The sequence below is a fragment of the Notothenia rossii genome, assembly GCF_949606895.1.
Source record: "Notothenia rossii genome assembly, chromosome: 6".
Taxonomy (NCBI): Eukaryota; Metazoa; Chordata; class Actinopteri; order Perciformes; family Nototheniidae; genus Notothenia; species Notothenia rossii.
In genome coordinates, this window is record NC_136909.1 from 66502357 (window position 1) to 66523727 (window position 21371).

General features: G+C 38.7%; 1 protein-coding gene across 1 annotated transcript in view; it reads right to left on the reverse strand.

Moving 5' to 3' along the window:
• cdh23 (cadherin-related 23) overlaps positions 1–11028 on the reverse strand; it is a 225637-nt gene extending 214609 nt beyond the window's left edge. Inside the window, exon 1 of the mRNA XM_079686560.1 lies at positions 10989–11028. The gene's annotated coding sequence lies outside the window, so the exon portion shown is untranslated. The remainder of the gene's footprint in view (positions 1–10988) is intronic.
• Between the last annotated feature and the right edge of the window lie 10343 nt (positions 11029–21371).

Genomic DNA, 21371 nt, shown 5'->3' on the forward strand with positions numbered 1-21371 from the left:
GATGTTTCAAACACATCTTAGATCCGGGAACACAGAAGATCTTTACAATCACCACAGTTGCTACGTGTGCACCCAATTTGAGTGTCACCAATTCAGTATCCGACCAAATGTGAAATATGTTCACAATCTCTTCATGATTTCACAGAAAAAGGTGACCGTAGACCTTTTCATGTTACTCTATTTATTAGAAATGTTCTCATAATTAGCATATGAAGTATTGGATAAAGGCCAAAACATATCTGTGAGGTCAGTCACCTTGACCTGCAAACACCAAATTCGAATCAGTTCATTTATGACCCAAATGGATGCAAAATCTAAAGAAATTCCCTCAAGGTTTTTTTATTTTTATTTTATTTTTAAATATCACATTATAGACCATTTGACAGACAGTAGGACGCGGCCATAGGGGCATAATCAACAGAAAAATGTCTTGTGCAATAACAAAAAGAAAAGGATCGAAAGTTCAAAATTGAACATGACTCCAAACAATAAACCAGAACATGAATGAATTTAGAAATCCTCTGCGAATGTTAATGCTAAGGCAATATTTAAGCCCTCACCATTCACCCTTAATTCCAGTCCGTCCCGTCCCTGTCATTTGTTCCCTCTTTTTACACCGTCATCACTTGTCCCTGCAAGGCCTCACTGGTCGGCAAACTCACCGAATGACGATTTAATTGTGAAGGGTTATCTTTCTAAAATTTGCCACTCCCCAAACCCTAGGGGAGCTTTTAGTCCTTCAGGAATCTGATAGCTAAATAAAAACATTAACCAGTTCGAAATGCAATAAAATACAATACACACGCTGCTTTGTGTTGCTGCTTGCTGTGCCGTTTAGAGTGGTGGATTCAATTCAGACAAAGTAGCTAAAAATGCACAGGTGAGTGAGAAAGAGACGCAAGGTAAATAGGCTGCCATTGCTTATTGTATGTAAACATATTTATATGTGCGAGTGTGCTTTTATTAACTGTGCATGTGTGTCATTTTGAATTGGCACAATTGTTTTCATTTGGATTCCTGCTTCCTCAGCATTATTGCAGTTTACTTTCTAACAATGCAACCTGCATGCCCTTTTTATGTTTCATTCTTTCCTTATTTCCTTTTCCCTTCAGTCTTTGCTTATGTACTTGCATTCACTTCTCTTGCCAACCCCAGAAGACCTTGTCTCCCCTCCCACACCCTTTCCTCCCTCATTGTCCTCTCCAATACAGTCGTGGTCCTCTAGTCTAGAGAATTATCTTGGTTCAGTAGGAAGCTCGGACAGAAAGCTGACGACAACAGCTTAAAAATATGACATTTCTTAACATTGTATATTTTCTAGGACAAAAAAATAATGTTTTTACCTATCCTATAATTTCCTACCGTTTGTTATGAACAACACACCAGAGGGAAGCATGACTTGGAAGCCCTGGAGCATTTAAAAAGCTGAACACACCGACAAAAGTTAATCCACCCCAATGACTACGACAAAGAAAGCGACAAGACCTAATTAGGAAATCTCAGTGTTCCTCGTTGATGCTCGGTTAGGGTTGATCAGTCTGGATGAGGACAATCAATAAAGCCCATTTTAAAGCTCTCCCCACAGAAAGAATATATTGTAGAGAGAAGATAAAAAAGCTCTTTGAATCTCCTTTTTTCCCCCATAGATCCCCTTTGTTGGATGAAAACAAAAGTTGATGATCTTAATTGCTTTTCTAAATAGAATCAGGCCATGCTCTACTGATTTTCTTTTGGAATATAAATCCCTACACATTGAAAGAAAACAACATCAAAACCATTAATATCTGGTACAATCTGATGCCTCAAATTGATATTGGTGACAATATCTGAACCCAGTGGCAGACTGGCCATCGGGACGTTCGGGACGAATCCCGATGGGCCGGTACCGAAGTGGGCCGGTCGGACGATGTGGGCCGGTCGGATAAGTCACTAGCCCCCCCCCGTTGACAATTTACTATGGTACCGAAGTGGGCCGGTCGAGATGCCCGGGCTGATTTTTAGTCCCAGTCCGCCCCTGCCTGAACCTGCCACACAACCGATATCTCTCTCCCTCTCAACGACATTTTCCCTCACACACCCTCATAATGCTAAAGGACATTTCTGAGACAACGAATAGGTGAAGATGAGTGATGAATACTGGTGAGGACAGACGCGTTGGGTTCCAGAGAGTTGAGGCAGCCGTGAAAAATAAAAGCAGTTCTCCTACAGCAGCATCTGACTCTCCGGTCACCAGGATGAAGGAGAATTCAATATTAAACATTCTCATAAAGGAAGCCCCCCCACAAAGTTACACATGCACTGTACTATTCTAGAGAGGCAGGTGGTCACTTTCTTTTGTCTGTATGTAACCTGGATGTGTGGATGACTCTGGACTACTTTCACAGATTCCTGTGGAATCATTTGCTAAGGATGCTCATTTCAAACTTAAAGGATTTTTAGAATAAACTACAGAATGAATGCGGTAAACATTCTATGACTTTTTTGTTGACACGAATAAACTGTAATGTATATAAATTGGGTTCTCTCAGGTTCACTCATTGTGATCTAGGTCTCTCTTTTGATAAGTATTTGTCATTCTGCACACCTGCAGACCACAACATTTATTTTAAAACTGCTGACAGTTGTCTTTCGGGAGAGAACACATTTGATCTAACTGTAGCGGTCAGTTCACTGAAATAACAGTGATTTTCTAACTTACCCCTGGGTATTTTACCATGCACATGCATTCAGTTTTGCCCACATTTGAGATACAGTATCCTCTGCAGATAAAATATAGATCTTGCTGAAACGCTTGATGACTAGAAAATTGCCCGCAACTATTTTTACAGGACTGCACATTGCTGTAGTTCAGCTGTTGTTTTTGGAAATGTATTTTGTTTTGAAGGTTAAATGGACATCTCTACAGAGGTTTCTTGGATTATCCCGGATAGAAACAGAAGGACACTGTTTAAAAAGGAGACTGCAGAATAACTTTGTACTGTAATTTCTCAAAATTAAGAGCACCGCAAACAACGTTACGTTTAGCTCAATTTGTGTTGTATGGTGGCAGAAATCACTGCTGCAGATATTGTAATTCAGAATCTCAGTGAATCAAACTATCCGCATAGTAAAATGGTACAAGTTCTTTGTGACTCGGGCGAACAGAGCCTCTAAATGTCTTGTATGTAAATGTGTTGTTTCTCTTCAAAATGAACATATTACTAATTGTGCTATTGTTATGGTTTACCACCTAAAATAAAAAATAAAAATTTCTTCTCTACATACATGTTTTAGGTGGCTATTATTGAACCATACAGGAGCCTACCACTGCAATCACTTCAGTAACAATTTAATGGAAGTAGAGTGGGAACATGGCGGTTGGTAATCAAGGCATGCTCGGCCCCCCAGGAGTACTGGACGTTTCCCTGGCTTTCTCACTCAAGAATTAAACCAATCTGTTGATAAAATACTAGTATAATTAGAAACACATTTGCCATATACTCCAGGAAGAAAAGTCAAACATATAATTAAAGACGCACTTTAAATGTGAGCATGTTATACTTCAGAAACTACTGTCTAGTGTTAGTTCATAAATAAAAAGACCTGTTAATTAATTTTGGATTGACAACAGGTTCAGAATCTTACATTCAGATAATAGACTGTGCTATTAAGAGATGGTGATGGAAAGGCATCTTGTACGAAACAAAGGTATAACATTAAATGATAGTATGGGTGGAGGTGAGTTGGTAATTAGAGCACAGCTGTACATTGAGCTGAGTACCAGCTAAACGTAAAGTTCCAATGAGTCACTTATGCATGGGACAATTCAAGTGCAGAGGACAGGGCTAAGCAGAGATGTGTCTCTCGATGGGCGCTGGACTGCAGCACTGTCCTACTCCATTGGCTATTCTGTCACCATCTATCAATCCCTCACTTTCATCCCCCCCTCCTTTACTCTGTCAGAGTCACTGCTCATCTTCTGCTCAACCGTAACAACATCTTATAGTCTCCATCTCTCCCCAAGCTTGCCTTTTCCTGTCCGTTTCCATTGTTTTTTCACTATTTTTGGTCATCTATGTCTTTCCCTTTCCTCTTCTTGTTCTCATCTACATTGACTTGTGTCTCTTCCTTTTTATATTAACCACAGATCCTGGCTCGTCCAATTATATATCTATCCTGTACTCGTTTCAAACTGTTTTTCTTTTTGCTACGCTTTGGCAGATAATTATGTCTCCTGTGTCCTGACGTAAAATGTCAGCACAACAAATACACGTCTACTGTGGGCCATGTATTTATTGTGTTGTCATTTTAAGTGTGGGTCCAAGATGACGATTACTCTGTACCCAATGACAAATAAATAAGTATGACTAATCATTAAATAATATTTCTATAAAATACGTAGGATGGTCTTTTATGGCCTTAGAGGCTTTTTTGTTACAATGACTTTCCACCCCTGATTAATGAATCATTATTTTCTCAGCTATGAAGCAGGCATTTGTACCCCAAACTATTTTGGGTCAATTCATTTGAATTACATTTTTACACTTTTAATAATGGCAAACATTCTTCAGCCCTGAATCAAAATGTAAAGGCAGGCTATTGCAAAGCCTTAAAATGACTGTTAGGAACATCCACAATGGGCAAAGCGTGGGGTGGCTGAGATCCAGGTCTATTTAATGAGTTGTGGTCCTATAGCTTATCTGACAGTAATGTGTGATTAAGGCAGTGTAAAGTGAAGAGTAATATCTGGATCGGCGGTGCTCTCTCCTGAGAGTCTGCCTGCCCACATGGCTGTATCTCCAGGCTTATAGCACTCGATATTATTGATTACATGGCAATTGTGTCTGACTTGCCTTAACCTCAAAAGGCACCCTTCTCAGAGAGAGTGGTGGGCCTCTGCCGGCGGCCAAATGTGGATTATCACAGCAAATCAATGGCAGATTTCTGCACACCCTCTGTCCTCATGAAAAAGCCATCACTCATTAGCACAGTGATCACAAGGACTGTATGAGTGATCACAGACACATTAGCAGACATTTGGCTTTGTCAGGGAGGAGGGAGGGGCAGCGGTGCTCTGATGAGCTGAGTAATGTCTTTCTTCCCGCCCTCCTGATCTCTTCATCTCCAACATGACATGACTCTCGGAAAGCCTTAGTCAGCAAACCTCACTCACATGACAAGAATGCAATGCAAATCCAAATGACACGGCACATTGATGCTGAGTAAACTATTCACTCTGCTCGGGTCATTTATGAAATTGTTGGAGCAAATGTTCCACTTTCTAAAGCAAATGAGTGGCAGAGAAGTTTCAAAAATAAGTTTGAGACAAAAGGCATCTAGTGATATCGACTGGACATTGATGCATAAGTCCAGCAAGTCTTAGGCACATTTAATTGGACCACCATTTTTAGACAGAAGGCAACACGGCACCTGGCAGAGCATTTTGTGTAAGCACGCATTGAAAGCACCATAGGAGAGTAACTTTCACATCAGTGACCACACCTCAATTTTCCAAGAACTGTATGAGTTAAGCCTCTGTCTTCACACTCATTATGGATTCTACCTCAAATCCCCTGGTAGAGCGGCCTGGTATAGACCTCTTTCCCTCACCCTTCTATACAAAATTAAGAAAAAAGTGCCCCAGAATGCATTTGGACTGCTCTGTACACTCAGCATCACACAAGATTCCTCATCTGCTGCTCTTGTTTAGGTTTCTTGCATTATTCCCTGTAAAGGTTTTGTTGGGGGGAATTGTATTTACTCTAATAGTGAGTTTAAGGATATAAGGTGTTGTATGCTGTACGGATTGTAAATCCCCTTGAGGCAAATATGTGACTTGTGATATTGAGCTATATAAATAAAATCAACTTGACTGGGGCCTCCTTCTGAATAAAAGATCACTACCTCCCTGCCTGGCAAATGGAAGATAGGGGACTAAAGGAAACATGCCAAGCCAAACTGTTGTTCCTCCAGAGACACTCGCTGCCTGCAACTTCTTTGATCCTTTATGGGCTGACAGTAAAGCTAAACACTGTGGGAGAGAGAGCATCTTAAACAGGACCTAGGGAGATGGTAATTATCAGGAACAGGACGGGAGCGCTGCGAGGCGCCGCATTACAGCACCCTGTCACAAAACGCTTGAGCAGGCGCTACTCATACACACCCTGCCCTGTGTTGACCAACAGTTGTGTGTGTGTGTGTGTGTGTGTGTGTGTGTGTGTGTGTGTGTGTGTGTGTGTGTGTGTGTGTGTGTGTGTGTGTGTGTGTGTGTGTGTGTGTGTGTGTGTGTGTGTGTGTGTGTGTGTGTGTGTGTGTGTGTGTGTGTGTGTGTGTGTGTGTGTGTGTGTGTGTGTGTGTGTGTGTGTGTGACATGGGGCCTGAGGGAGACTGTTGTTTGATTAGTGTTCACTTGGACTAAACAGTGGGGGAGAAACCTCCTCCTGCGCCGCATGCTGAAACACAGCTGGGTCAGAGAGTCCAGTCATTTGTCAAGTGGAGGCTCAGGAGCCGTCTCTGCAATATAAAAACTGATAAGGGCAGGATAGCCGTTAGGAATGATGGACGGGGCGGCCAAATTATCCAAATAGGGCCTACATCCAAGGCACAAATATGAAATGATAATAAAGAAAACTGTGGTTTCCAAGACTGAATGCAAGGCACCCTCACACAGGTTCTTGCCTTACGAGTTGAAGATGGCTCAGGCCCATCCTGGAGTAAGAACATGGTTAAACCATACACCAAATCTGTCTACAATGCCCTGCTTCTCCCCTTGACTTGCTACTCCCTCCCCTTGAATAAACCTGCTATTGCTCACAAACAACATTTGCTGTCCTGGCTCCTAAAAAACAAATAACTTCTCAATCTCTTAAGGTTGCTAAATGCAGTCCTTCAAGAAGTGTTGCATTCTTGATGAAGTTGTTCTATGATTCTTGAAATGTTTGGGTTGCATCCACATGGTTGAATGTACTTAATGTAAGACGCTTTGACTAAAACTAATGTAATGTAACTGATCTTATCCTGACCAGTGACTATGAGTGTAAAGTGTTCTGTATGTTTTCATGCAAGTGGAGCCATCACTGATCGCTGTGTACCTCCATCCTGCTTTTTGTACGGCTAAATTAGAAAATTATGATGGAGCAAGTTAGCTGCTTTTATGGATCAATAACAAGATGATTTGCTTGAATATTAAACTGGGATGGGAATTGTTCTGACAAAATGTTATAAATCGTCGAAAGAACAGAGAGAACAGATTACAGCTATATTCATTATGTGAATATTACTAAATGTAAAGTATTGTAAAGAAACCACTCAAATTAAAAAACAGGACAGCCAAATGTCTCATGAGGTGTGAAGAAAAATGCTAAAAGGTGTTAGAGAATGCATGCAACCATGTCTGCTGCTGCCACCTCCTTTTTGGGACGCAGACTGACATAACAATCTTAGCTCTCTCTTTAAGGCTTTTAGTGTTTTTGTGGACAAATTGTAGTGAGAACATAATGATACATCTGTCCACTGATAAAAAAACACCACAGCTCAATATGCTGTCATGCCCCTCTTGTCCTCTGCTCTATTTGTATTTTACTGAATCACACTCTTTAAGCATCACCTCTGTTTCAATAATGTAGACAGCCTATAACCGTTTTTACGAGGCAATGAGATGGAGTGTTAATGAGTTTCCCTTGCTTAATACTGTAATCACGGCATTAACACACTATTCATCTCAATGCATATCCACATCAACTCTCCACAATCCTGTGATTTTGTCTTTCTTCTTCACTCAAACATTATGCCAATGAACACATCCAAAATCTTCATAATGTGAAACGATTGCTTCTCCCAGAACATTTTTATGCCCATATTAAATTGCGCGTTTCTTAGCCTGGCTTATTTTTCACTTGGCCATTATCTGCGGAAATGAACATGCCAAGGCTGTCCCAGCAGAGGCCTGTGTGTATATCAGACAACATAAACACAGGCAAAGTCAGAGGGCAGCCGATAGCCTGTAGAGACTCATTCATCTCCTTTTGTCTCTCTCCATGTAAGAGCGTAGTCATTCTACCCCGCCAACAGCTGACTCTTTCTATCCCAGCTGACGGATCAAAACACACAATTTAGTAGCTGCCCTGCAGCACCGATGACCTTTGCATCTCTACAGTTGACCTCTCTACTCATTCGGCCCTGCCTACTTCTTCATTTAGCCTTATTGTCTCTCCTCCCGTCGCCTCTCTCTCTGTGTATATCAGCCCCACTACAGGGCAGAAATCCATGCCTAAATACCAACAACAAGGATTTGTCACACTACAAAGCTGCCATTAAATTGCTGTTTTGTTTGTTTTACATGGCATAGTTCATTTGAAGGGGAAAATATGGCTCCAAATGGTAAATGCTACTGGCTTTGATATGATACCAAACGTTTAAAGGTGTGGAATAAAAGGGCCTTTTCATTTCTTCAGCAGAAAATGTGAATCGTCTAATTCCTTCATAATGGTTCTACATTCAATACAGGGACATGGGGATTAGTAGCAATAGACTAAACTACAACAAGATTATGGTGGATGGTTGGGTTTACATTAAGCCATTATCTCCTCTAAAAAGGTATTTTCAATATTTGGGTTTACTGTGATTCTTTTGGCCTACTGTGACACATTTATGAAACATGATTTCACATCCATAAGGGCAGCAGCATGCAGGGATAGACCGTTCCCCTGTTATACAACTGGCTGTGCAAAATCATCTTCTCACCACCCCTCCATCCTCCTCTCCAACCAGTTTTCTTCAGTTCCGCCTGACTGCCTTGGGTGATTTAATGACCATACAAGCTGGACCGGGAGAGAGGTGGATGTAGACATGAGAAAAGTTGAAAGAATGTGATGATCATCCTCTCAAGTATCAGGAATGCTGTGTGGCTAAATTAAGGAGCTTGGAAAAGGCAGAAAACTGACATTTAAGGTCTGTGAATTTTGTGTCAAAATCTTTCTTATAGAGACGCCTGTGCTCAAACCAAAACAGTGCCTTATTCTGTCAGTTACTTCACTGCAACCCTCTGAGCTATTGTGCCAAAACACTCATTATTATGTAAACACACACTTAAATTACTTAAACAACACATTAATGAGACATCGCTTAATAGTAATTCCAGGGCAGGTAGGCTATCCAGATGCTTCCACATCTGGTAATCCATGCCAAACCATTCCCAATGGATCCACTCACAATTTTCCGAGATTGGCTAAAATACAATATTTATATTTTATCCATAGGAAAAAAAGAAATATGCTTCCACTTTTCCATAATACATTTTATTCATTTGCTCTTAAATACATTTAGTATTATTTAATATTTACAATATTTATTTGTTATATAAGTTTTTTCTCACATCTTGTTTTGGTCCCTCACCAGATAGCCCAGTATAGACACTGAATCTGCAATTCATTCTTCTATCACTCACATTGGGTTTCATTTGAGCCTGTCAGTCAAGGTGTCCGTCAGATATAGACTCTCCATTTCACAATTTTTTCCCTTCCTTCTCGTATTCTGAATGAATTCAGGCAGAGTGACAGACACTCCAAAAGGAACAAATGTCAGTGGCAAGCTTCCCCACTTAATGCATAAAAAGCAGCAGGAGTTTCTCTCCATCCTTATACTGTAAAGCTGTTTTTTGAATGCATCATACTACAGTTGCAATCTTTTTAAATAAATGTATGGTATACTTTTTAGGGTCACAATAGCAGCACATTACTTATACACTGATGGACCAATGAGAGAACCTACAACTTGCTATGCTATATATTTCAGCAGGGGTAGTGAAATAAAACACATGGTCAATCATTTTATGTTGAATAATTTAGATGTTGTATTGCCCACCTGAAGCCTGACATTATTCCATCACCTGGCAGTCTGGGAGCAACACAATGTTAGGCTTACTCTACTGGGCTTAAAAAGATTTATGAAATATTTCTGAATTTCTCCTGTCTCTTTTTTCCCTCATAAGAGTGCCATATATTGTAATACTGGCAAATGTGTAAAAAATAATTGCTTTTCTGAATTTTATCTTTAAAGCATTTTGCTAAGCCAATCAGCAGTGGTCCAAATTCATTACATCTGCAGTGATGTGAAAATATTAAATCTCCCATACTTATTGATACAGTACAGCACCTATTTTTGCATCAAATCGTGATTTAACCACTTAAGGAAAATATTTGTAACTGGTTGAAAGTATGAGCTCTCAGGCTATTAGTTAAAAAAACTCCTTAAAGAATGTAATAAAACTGCATTACTCTGCTAAGTCATTGCAGCACCAGCTGTCTGAAGCAGCTCGTGCATGAAGACTAAACTGGTAGGCTACTGCTTTAGTTTATCTACAGTAACAAAGAGAATAAGTAAACATATATTTAAAACAAACATGATGACCCAAGCCGCAGAATTAATAGTTGGATGCTCTCATTGATGGAGTTTCCCTTTAACCTGGCGCTGCGTCGCTGCCGCGTTCAGGTGACACATGAATAAATAAGTGGGCACCGAGGCGCTTCCCAGCAGGCACCTCTTGAGTCGCCAGGGCTACCTGAGATAACACTGTACACCTGACACCTCTGCACAGGCATGCACACTACCTCACAGTTACTGGCCGCTTAATTACTCTGATAACATAACGCGTTATGGAACAATGGCAACAGTTGGAGTTTTCGAAAGACAACACAAATGGAATAACATAGCCTGAATATAACATTGCGAATAAAATGACCGATCCACTCATTGGACAAGCTCATCAAACGTAACTTTCATTATCATTTTCCTACTTCTACAACTCTTGGTGGGCAAATCCGTGAGCCCCCTGCATAACCGCAAAGTAAGAGGACTATTTGTGGGCGTAAAAGTCGACACTTACGCACAACTATCACAAGTAGAGAATGTGAAACACCACAATGAAAAATCCTTAAACTGAAAAGCTCTTCTCTGCCGCAGTCACTCCTCCAACACTGCTTGGTGATCGGGTCATTTTCATATTGTCCTACCTTCCTCGTCCGTGTCCGTCGCTGGCTGAGCGCCTTTGGATTCGATTGCCTGTCCTGCTGTGATGCGTTACCAAGTATCTGCTACCCCCTCTATCTCTCCTCCCTCCCTTCTCCTTGCTCCCCTCTCTTTCTCCCTCCCTCACTGTTCCCCTCTCTCTAAATATATATATTTGTAAACATTTCTCCCGTTAGCTTTACTCTATCACACCCTGGTCATTAATGTCACTTCCCAGCGTTCAGAACTACCACTGCAAAAGCTGAACCCTCACTTGTATGGAGCTCCTACAAAATATCCCTTATTATCCCCACTCCTCCTGAGCCAGGGTTACACTCCAGCAAGTTACAGCCCATAGGTTTTAAATGCTGCTTTTAAGCAATGGCATTCAATTTTTCTCAATTAAAAAAATGGACACATTCACATTCTGACATTGAATTGTATCTAAAGTTATTTTGTATATTTTTCATTTGATGTTCAAATGTATTAATGCCTTTATAAACATAAGTCCTCGCCCCGTTCCCTTTAAAATAATAATTATGCTTAGATGTGTTGACAAATCAATTCCACGCTTCATGGAAGAAGGCTTAACTCACTGAGATTATAGGCATCTATTTATAAGCCTCCTAAATAAGATTGTGAGCCAATATATTAGACAAATTACATTTAAAATCCTCTACTTAACCACAGAGTTCATGGCTCTGAAGAGCAATAGCCAGTGTGGCAGCGTCATCTAGTGTCTTAAAGAAGAATTACAGATAGAAGCAAAGACCACAATATCTAAATGGTCATTTCCAAGTCTGTTAAACATAGGCAGTTTTTCAGAACAGTTTTAACAATTTTAAAGAGAACAAAACAAAAATGAATGTGGCTGGGTGGTGTGTTTGTAAATATTAATAATATACTAAAATAAGGGCACCCTTATTATTATCATCCCTTATTTTAGTATATTATTAATATTTAAAAACAAACCACCCCGCCACATAAACAATTTACAAAAAACTCACACCATAAGTGAGGGAGTCTTGGTGGTCACTGTATACATTCATAATGTTCATTGGCTCGTCTACTCAGAGCCACAATTTGGACTTTTCATCTGTAAATATTAATTTATATCAGTCCCCCTCTGATGCATGCCCTATGCTTCTGTAAAAACAGTGCACTGTTTTCCATCCAACATATCAATTTCCAATGAGCTGAAAAGCACCTCCACTATTCATGAGATTTGGGAAAGCATTCTGTTTCCGACAGAGGACCAGACACCTCACTTCTTGTGTCTTACAAAAAACTACGAGAGGGACTCAGTGAAAGGAGGGATCAAAGAGAGGCTGTGCTAATGTTGAAGTGAATGTAGTGCATTAGTGGAGAGCGAGGCAGTAGGCTTGTTGTCAAATGTAAATCCTTTTGAACTGTTTTGTTTACAGTTCAAAATAAAAAGTATTGTACTTACAAAAAAGTATTGTACATTTTTATTTTTGTATAAATGTCATGCAATAAATAAGTTATCCTCTCTTACTTTACCTCCTACAAATAATTAAATAATTATTGTGAACAAAAGAGATTTGTCCTACAACCTCGTCCTTACATTTATGATTATAAGGGTGTGATGATTCAAAGTAATATTTTGCTGCTCTCTGGTGGATATTTGCAGTTGTTCTGCACTGAGGAGCCTTAACATTATTTCAAGTTTGAGGCCAATTTCAAAGGAAAAAAGGTTCAAATAATGGAAGTAATTTGTTGTTCACAAAATATATCTTCATTCACATAACTTTGGCCCAAACAAATATGTACAATTGTCTACAATTTGCAACAAAACTTCTTTCAAATGGCTTACTGATTAAAACTGAACAGTTGATCCAGTGAAATTATCATACTCTTCACAATTTTTAAACATTCTTTCAAAGTTTGAGCCATCATGCTAAATTATCCATTAAATTACCAAAATGTGTTTGTTGCGGGGTACTTTTTATTGGGGCATCATGGATGTTATTTGTGGAAAACGGAAACATCTAAACATGTTGTCAATCGGGTTTCAGACAATGATGTGATGAACATGTTTTTTTTGTATTTTATTTTGGTAGCATTGGCCTATTTAATGGCCCTATAACTAGTTTTTGAAGCATGAATAAAATGTTTTGAAAGCGATTGAAAATACAGTGCATGACAACAACGATATTATATATATATATATATATATATATATATTGATTAATATATTGATTAATCAATAGGCCTATATATACAGGACTGTCTCAGAAAATTTGAATATTGTGATAAAGTTCTTTATTTTCTGTAATGCAATTAAAAAAACAAAAATGTCATACATTCTGGATTCATTACAAATCAACTGAAATATTGCAAGCCTTTTATTATTTTAATATTGCTGATTATGGCATACAGCTTAAGAAAACCCAAATATCCTATCTCTAAATATTAGAATATCATGAAAAAGTATACTAGTAGGGTGTCCAACGAATCACTTGAATCGTCTAATTAACTCGAAACACCTGCAAGGGTTTCCTGAGCCTTGAAAAACACTCAGCTTGGTTCAGTAAACTAAATCACAAGTATGGGGAAGACTGCTGATCTGACTGCTGTCCAGAGGACCGTCATTGACACCCTCCATCAGGAGGGTAAGACACAAAAAGAAATTTCTCAAAGAGCAAGCTGTTCACAGAGTGCAGTTTCAAAGCACATCCACAAAAAGTCTGTTGGAAGGGGGAAATGTGGCAGGAAACGCTGCACAACCAAGAGAGATGACCGCAGCCTTAACAGCATTGTGAAGAAGAGTCGCTTCCAGAATTTGGGGGAGCTTCAAAGACAGTGGACTGAAGCTGGAGTCCAGGTATCAAAAGTCACTGTTCACAGACGTGTCCGGGAAATGGGCTACAATAGCCGTATTCCCATGGTCAAGCCACTTCTGAACTCAAGACAACGGAAGAGGCGTCTGACTTGGGCTAAGGAAAAGAAGCACTGGACAGTTGCACAGTGGTCCAAAGTCCTCTTTTCAGACGAAAGCAAGTTTTGTATTTCATTTGGAAGTCAAGGCGCCAGAGTCTGGAGAAAGGCTGGAGAGGAGCAAAATCCAAGTTGCTTGAAATCCAGTGTGAAGTTCCCACAGTCAGCGATGGTTTGGGGAGCCATGTCAGCTGCTGGTGTTGGTCCACTGTGTTTCATCAAGCCCAGAGTAAATGCAGCTGTGTACCAAGAGATTTTAGAGCACTACATGCTTCCGTCTGCTGAAAAGCTCTATGGAGATGAGGAATTCATTTTCCAGCATGATCTGGCACCTGCCCACAGTGCCAAAACCACCAGTAACTGGTGTACTGACCATGGCATTACTGTCCTCGATTGGCCTGCAAATTCCCCTGACCTGAACCCCATAGAGAATATGTGGGGTATTGTGAAGAAGAAGCTGAAAGACACCAGACCCAACAATGCTAATGAGCTAAAGGCCGCTATTGAAGCATCCTGGGCATCCATAACACCTCAGCAATGCCACAGGCTGATTGCCTCCATGCCACGCCGCATTGATGCAGTAATCCGTGCAAAAGGATTCCCAACCAAGTACTGAGTGCATTAATGGACATTTTCAAATGTTTGATTGTGTTTTGCTGTTATAAATCTTTTTTTTTTTACTTGGTCTGAGGAACTATTCTAATTTTTTGAGATAGGATTTTTGAGTTTTCTTAAGCTGTATGCCATAATCAGCAATATTAAAATAATAAAAGGCTTGCAATATTTCAGTTGATTTGTAATGAATCCAGAATGTATGACATTTTTGTTTTTTTTAATTGCATTACAGAAAATAAAGAACTTTATCACAATATTCTAATTTTCTGAGACAGTCCTGTATATAGGCCTATTGATTAATCAATATCCAATAGGATGCACTGTAAATAGAGTGAGGGTGGGAAAATATATTAGCAGTAAAGGCCATACCTAGTGCAGGTACTGTAAAACCACAACAACATTCTCACAATGTACATGTAGCTAGGTTTATTTTCACTGTGGTTATTAACATGTACAATTCACCCAATTGTAGGATACTGTTATTGTATCGCACTGCAACGCTGGGTTAACCTTCAATATAGGCTAATTGGTTGACGAATTGTTCTTTTAGAACATGAATCACTTAAAATGAAAGCCTAAGACGCAAATATTAGACTAACTCAGCCGCCCTTTATGTAAAAAGGTGATATATTGTGGTAAATATACTCAACAAAACTTTAAAATAGCCAAAAGCAACTTCTTAGTAGCCAAAAATAACTCGCTAGTAGCTAAAGCTTCCTTGCTTTCACCTTATGTAGCCTAGCCTAACTGCTGTTAGCTATTAGCTTTACTTCATACGTCAATATTTTACGTGACGTCCTTACACTTTTTCACTAAGGTTCACCAAAACAATAACATAGCCTACCTTTGTTTCTACCGGTATGGTTGCCAAATTATTTACTTTTAAAAGTCGCTGTGCAATATTCTCTTTGCATGGAAGCCATTTCGTCCTGTCCCCGCAGGAAAAAGCCTAGCACAGGTGTATGGATGACTTTAGGCTACGTTCAATTAGTTGGGTACATTTAGACAATACATTGACGGATTCGAACATGACAGATCAATAACTCGTGAACAAATCGTTGTTAAAACACAAACGAAGTATGACAGACAACAACGAGGTAGACAACGAGCAACAAACTGATTTGTATATAAACAGGGCAAGGCAACACGGGCCGTCAACTGAGCTGGGAAATGTACATTGGTCTATATCTGCAGCCTGAGAGTGGGCAGGGACCGTCTCCAAAGTGCAACGACAAAAATAAAAAGGTTAGTACAAATATATTCAATAACTTCCCTGTGTTCCTTCCTTGCTGTTTTTGTTTATAGTAAATGTATTCGTATTAAGTGTTATTATTTAAGTTTTGAAAGTTGTTTTTTATGCTATATTTTTGAAGGCATCTTTGGGCACTGGGTGATTTGAGCACCTGATGTAATTGCATATATTGGAAACAGGTGGTGGTGGGATTAGAGCACCAGTATGTTTTTTTTTTACCACAGGGAAAGTACAAGGAGGCCTTATATATATATATATATATATATATATATATATATATATATATATATATATATATATATATATATTAGGAGAGGCGCAGGGAATGTAGGAAAGCTGTTTATCCTATTTTGTTCAAATTGTAAATGGAAATGAACGCACAAACGGATAATCTTGTCTGGACTTGGATCATGAGTACGATTAGCTATCTGGTGCCTCAGCGACAGTTTTACTTTGAGTTAATTTCTGTTTTATTTTTGCATGATTTTGACTGCTAGTCTCCTTGTTACAGTATAGCAGAACACTTCCCTTTTTTATATTGCCGGATAATTTTTCTTGTGTAGGCCTACAATATTAATAATTTCATTTTGGTAACTATACTGTAATTATACTACATCAACAGTTTGGAGAACTTACATTTGAATCAATTTGGTGAAGTGCTTTGTGTAAATAATCAATAACTTCACAAGTTTATCAATATAGTCCAAATAAACATGTGGACAATTAAAGGGATTTACTAAATATTAAAATCTTTAAGGTTTAGTGGTACGCAAAAACATTATAAAGTGACATTTAAATACATTTAAAAGCCAAGAGAATACAAACAACAGGCCAAAGCAGAATTGGACATGTATAAAATACAAGAAAAAAAGTTAGAGTGCAGAGTAAGATATGAATATATATATACACTAATGTGTGAAGTTCTTTTGGTATTATTACACAATAACAGTAAAATGTTTAACTACAGTATGTCTGTCAATCCTTACTGATCAAGGTGTCTCTATGTTTCGGATTTTTTAGAAAGTTGCACATGTTCACAGTAGTTATTTGATCTTTGCCAATCCTTTGAAATACCTACAAAAAATCTGCATCATCCATATTGATTAGTGAGAAGTAGTAGTCCCCTGAACCTCATCTAACATTAAGCAGGGCCTTCGATGTTTTGAGCAGTGTTTTTTTTTGTTTACTTCCCAGCTGACTGGAAAAGCAGTTGCCAAATCTGTGCAATATTGTGAAGAAAAATTAGTTAAAGTGAAGTCCCTAACACCTTTTGAAGGGCCTCACTACAGGGCCATGCCAAGGAAAACTGGGGCTCCAATACTGCTCCCTGTGTCCTGTTATTGTTTTCTGCTGAAGGTGAGTGTCTGCAGAGCTGCTCATGCACATCAGAGAAAAATACCTGCTATGGAGAGTTTGAAATGTTTTTCGCTAAGAGACAATGAAATTGTTTGTCACGGCATTTGATGAAACCGAGCTTGAGAAACAACACAAAAGAATGAAGAGGGTTAGGGGAGAAGTGAGAAGTCTCTTGTGATATTCTGAATAAACACACTCGAGTTAGCGCATGCAAATTCATGATGAAACAGGGAGTACAGGCTGTATCTAAAGAGTATTTGCATGATTTGAATATTAATATAAGCATAATAGCCCATTTTCATTGAATACGCTTTGACATTTTATAGTACAGGTGTTGATTATAACATTAAAGATGGCTGGATTTCATGTAGCTGGTTATGGCTGTTATTTTATGTCTGATATGGTTTTTCATTTTTATGGCTGGGTTTCACAGTCAGTGGCCGGGCAGACACAGTCAGATGGAACCGGAAAAGGTGTTGTTTCTAAGACAGCTTCAACAATGAACCATGAGAATTACTTTTGCGAACTATTCTGATACGCAAAGACACAGTGGGAGTGTGTTGTGTAGCACGGCTGAGGCTTGGGGGGACTGGGATTTCAGAAAGTCATACTAAACCTTATACTTCAGTCTCCAAAGCCCTTCATTGTGTGGAAAGTCTTATTCTCACTACTCGTTCAGTGATGAATATAATTTCAAAATATATGTACAGCATTAAAATATTGGATAAGGATTTAGCAAGAGGGAAATAAAACACTCGGAGCACTCTTCGATGTGCAACATTTGAAAGCTTTCGCTGCTATGAAAATCTCGGAACTGTGATAAAACGTACGTCAAACACTCGAATAAGCCTCTACCTGGAAAGATAGAAAAACTATTTTTTTGTTTTATTGTTCATTTTACATCAGTCGATGGGCTTATTTTTTACATTGAAGACACATCAAAACACATGAAATTAACGTTAAATCTGCATTTTAAGGTTAACTGCGCCTGTGTTCGTCATGCCTGCTGTAAAGTAATTCACATTTTAAGCATGAAGGGCAGTTCCGTGATGCTGTGTCTTTAAAACAGCGATGCCTTGTTTTTTTGACAGACTTAGTAGTGATAACAGATGGCAGATCGGGTTCTCATAAATAACAAGGAGCACAGTAGACCCTGGCTTGTTTCTCTTAGTCATATTAAAATGAAATTACTTGGAGTAGTCTGGCATGAAAGGAGAAGGGGTTATTTGCTCAGAAGAGAGGAGACGAACAAGGCAAGATATCAGTCTGTTTGATTTTCATCCTGTTTCTCTTTCGCTTTTACTTAATTACACATACCCAGGGACCTTAGAGCTACCCTGCATGGCGTTCAGAGTGACTCACTTCTGTTTAGCCTTTTATTCGAGGTTCAATTAATTTTATTCAAACATGATATTGTTTCTATTTGTTTAACTCTTTATTTGACCTTATTTCTCTTTCCCCATTTGTTTATAAGATCTTAAAATATGTTTGTTGTCTTTATCACACAGTCAAATGCAAATCAGATCAATTATTATTGATACGTCCACTTTTAACTGATTACATTGGGGAACACATATAAAACAAATACACATCCTATCTTCATCCTGCAAAAAAGAGCCATACGAGTTATACATAAAACTATGTACAGAGAACCAACACATAAATTATTAATCAGACTAAAAACACTAAAGACCTACAAGACCTGGTTGACTATAAAACTATTCAAATTATGTTCAAAGCCGCAAATCAACAATTACCTCATAATATCCAGGGACTTTTCACACGGAGAGAAAGCATGCACATGTTGAGAGGAAACTGCATTTTCAAAAAAGCACCTGTACGAACAAATGCCAAACTTCATTGCATCTCATCAAAAGGTGAATAACTGTAATGATGCACTGAAATATTGTATAAGTCTATCTAAACTGAAAGTATTATTTAGGAGCCAAATCCTTAATGGTTATGAACAGGACCTGTAAAATCCCATTTGTTGTTATTTCTTGTAGTTGTAAAAGTAATTTCTTTCTGATTGTTTTGTAAAAAAACTAAAAGCAAACAAATTAACAAGACAAACATGTCGCTGATGACGATGACCTAATAGACCAGAAACTTTTTTTTTAAGCTTCTTCTTGCCCCTGTTGAACATGACAGAGACTATTTGAGAATTATTATTGTTTTTTTTAATTATTATTATTTTTGTTGTACTTTGTTATAATTATTCATTTGAGTGAGGAAAAAAGAGAATATATATGTATATATATATTATTGTTGTATGTTTTTGTTTCTGATATGTTCAATAAATTGACTAATAATCTCCAGCAGCCAAATATCATCCTGCAGTTAAACTTTAAAATATTTCTCCTCCCCCCTGCTGTCAGCTGTGATTTCAGGCAATCATTTCTAAAGTCCAAGTGCAGAAAGTGTCAGACATTACTGCACACAGATAAAATCTCAGAACTTCAGAAGCAACTAGGCTCTGGTGACCGGCTAAAGTTTTTAACACTCATCCGTGACCTTTAACAAAGAGAGCTACACTCACTGAAGTGAGAAAGGATTTAGTACTTGAGTTTTAATTAAAGAAACTTTTTTCTCCCCTAACAGCTCTTGCCAGGACACAATCTGCAGTGAATAACCAAATGTGAGATGAAGAGACAATGGCCCAACTGTTCAAAGCTCTTTCCCTCCAAATATTGTTTTCCCTTTCGCCCCAGGCTCTTAGAAATAACAAAATCTCATCTCATTACTGGAATTTTAGATTTGTTCTGCCTGGTACAGGGAAGAATTATGCATTTGGACTGAAAATGACCAAAATTCACAAACATCGAGATTATGGACCTATGATATTGTGAATATATTGTTCCAAAGTGTTTACATTTGTAATACTCTCTGATAAGATTGTATGATTAGACGTCCTCTGCTAAATTGGAGTTGCACTGACATCACTAAGTAACATTACGATTAATAAATTGTCCATTTAAATGATAATGGCGTACTTTATCCATGCCTTGCGAATGAAGCAAAAAGAAAACGGGAAGATCAGGAATTATGTTTAAAACAACTTTTGATTTTATTGTCCTTAACACATTTTATCTATATTGTGTTTTTTGCCTGTATTATGTTGTATTGCAAGAGCGTTTATTGTCAGACAATAAATGAAATACATTGTCAGTGAATCTTTACGCTCAGTGGAAAAATTAAAGAGAAACATTTCGAGGAGCAAGAAATGATGTTGATATGGAACAAACAACGTTCCTTTTGAACATAATCAGGCAGCAATTACATTTGTACCCATAATGTGATTCAGGAAACAATTTCACAGCATTTGTTTTATCTTCTAGAACAGGGGTTCTCAAACTTTTTGTTTATGCGGACCACTATTTATTATCAAGGATTTTCGCGGACCACTATGCAAACCGTAAAAATAAGTACATATATAAACTTAGTGTTAAAACGCCGATATTTTTTTATAGTTAATTATAGACAATCAAAACAAAATTGAAGCCTATCTGATACTTTTGTGACCGGTGTCTGTCTGCGTTGTGCAGTGGCGTCGCCAGAGTATTTTTGTTGGCTAATCTATGGTAGGGCTAACCCATACAGTGGTGGGGCTTATTGGCTCAAGTCAGTATTTGCAATGTAATTACATACACGCTATATCGCCCCCCTTGACAGTGAAACGCCACGCCTGAGGTTTAGATTATTTCCCTGTCTCAATCCAAATTGAACTGCATGAAATAAAAAGCCACATTTGTCTTGTAGTAAATAAAAAGGGTGACCTGGAGCCAATCCTGCAATTTACCCACAGGTGAAAGAGTTGACATGCTGAAAACCCAACCCCTGCAGGGGGGTATGGGGGGGATTCTCCCCGAGGAGATTTTTTGAAATACTAACATAAAATACACATTCTGGTACTCTCTTGAGAAGAAAAATAAATAAATCTATTCCAGCAACAACACCACACCGTTATCGTGATTCTGATTGGCCAGAAGACATTATCAAAGATGTTCTATTGAGAAGACGATCACTACCTGACAAAAGTTTTCAAAACCGTTTCTAGTCCTCGGTATTTCCAGACAAGTGGCTACTGAAATCAATCTTACTAACGGCTGTCTGTGCAATTTACTCCGCGCGAGCTGGCGGACTTCGTATAGCTGTAGCCTACCCCAGCCATACCCTGGCGCCGCCACTGGCGTTGTGTATGTTTCTC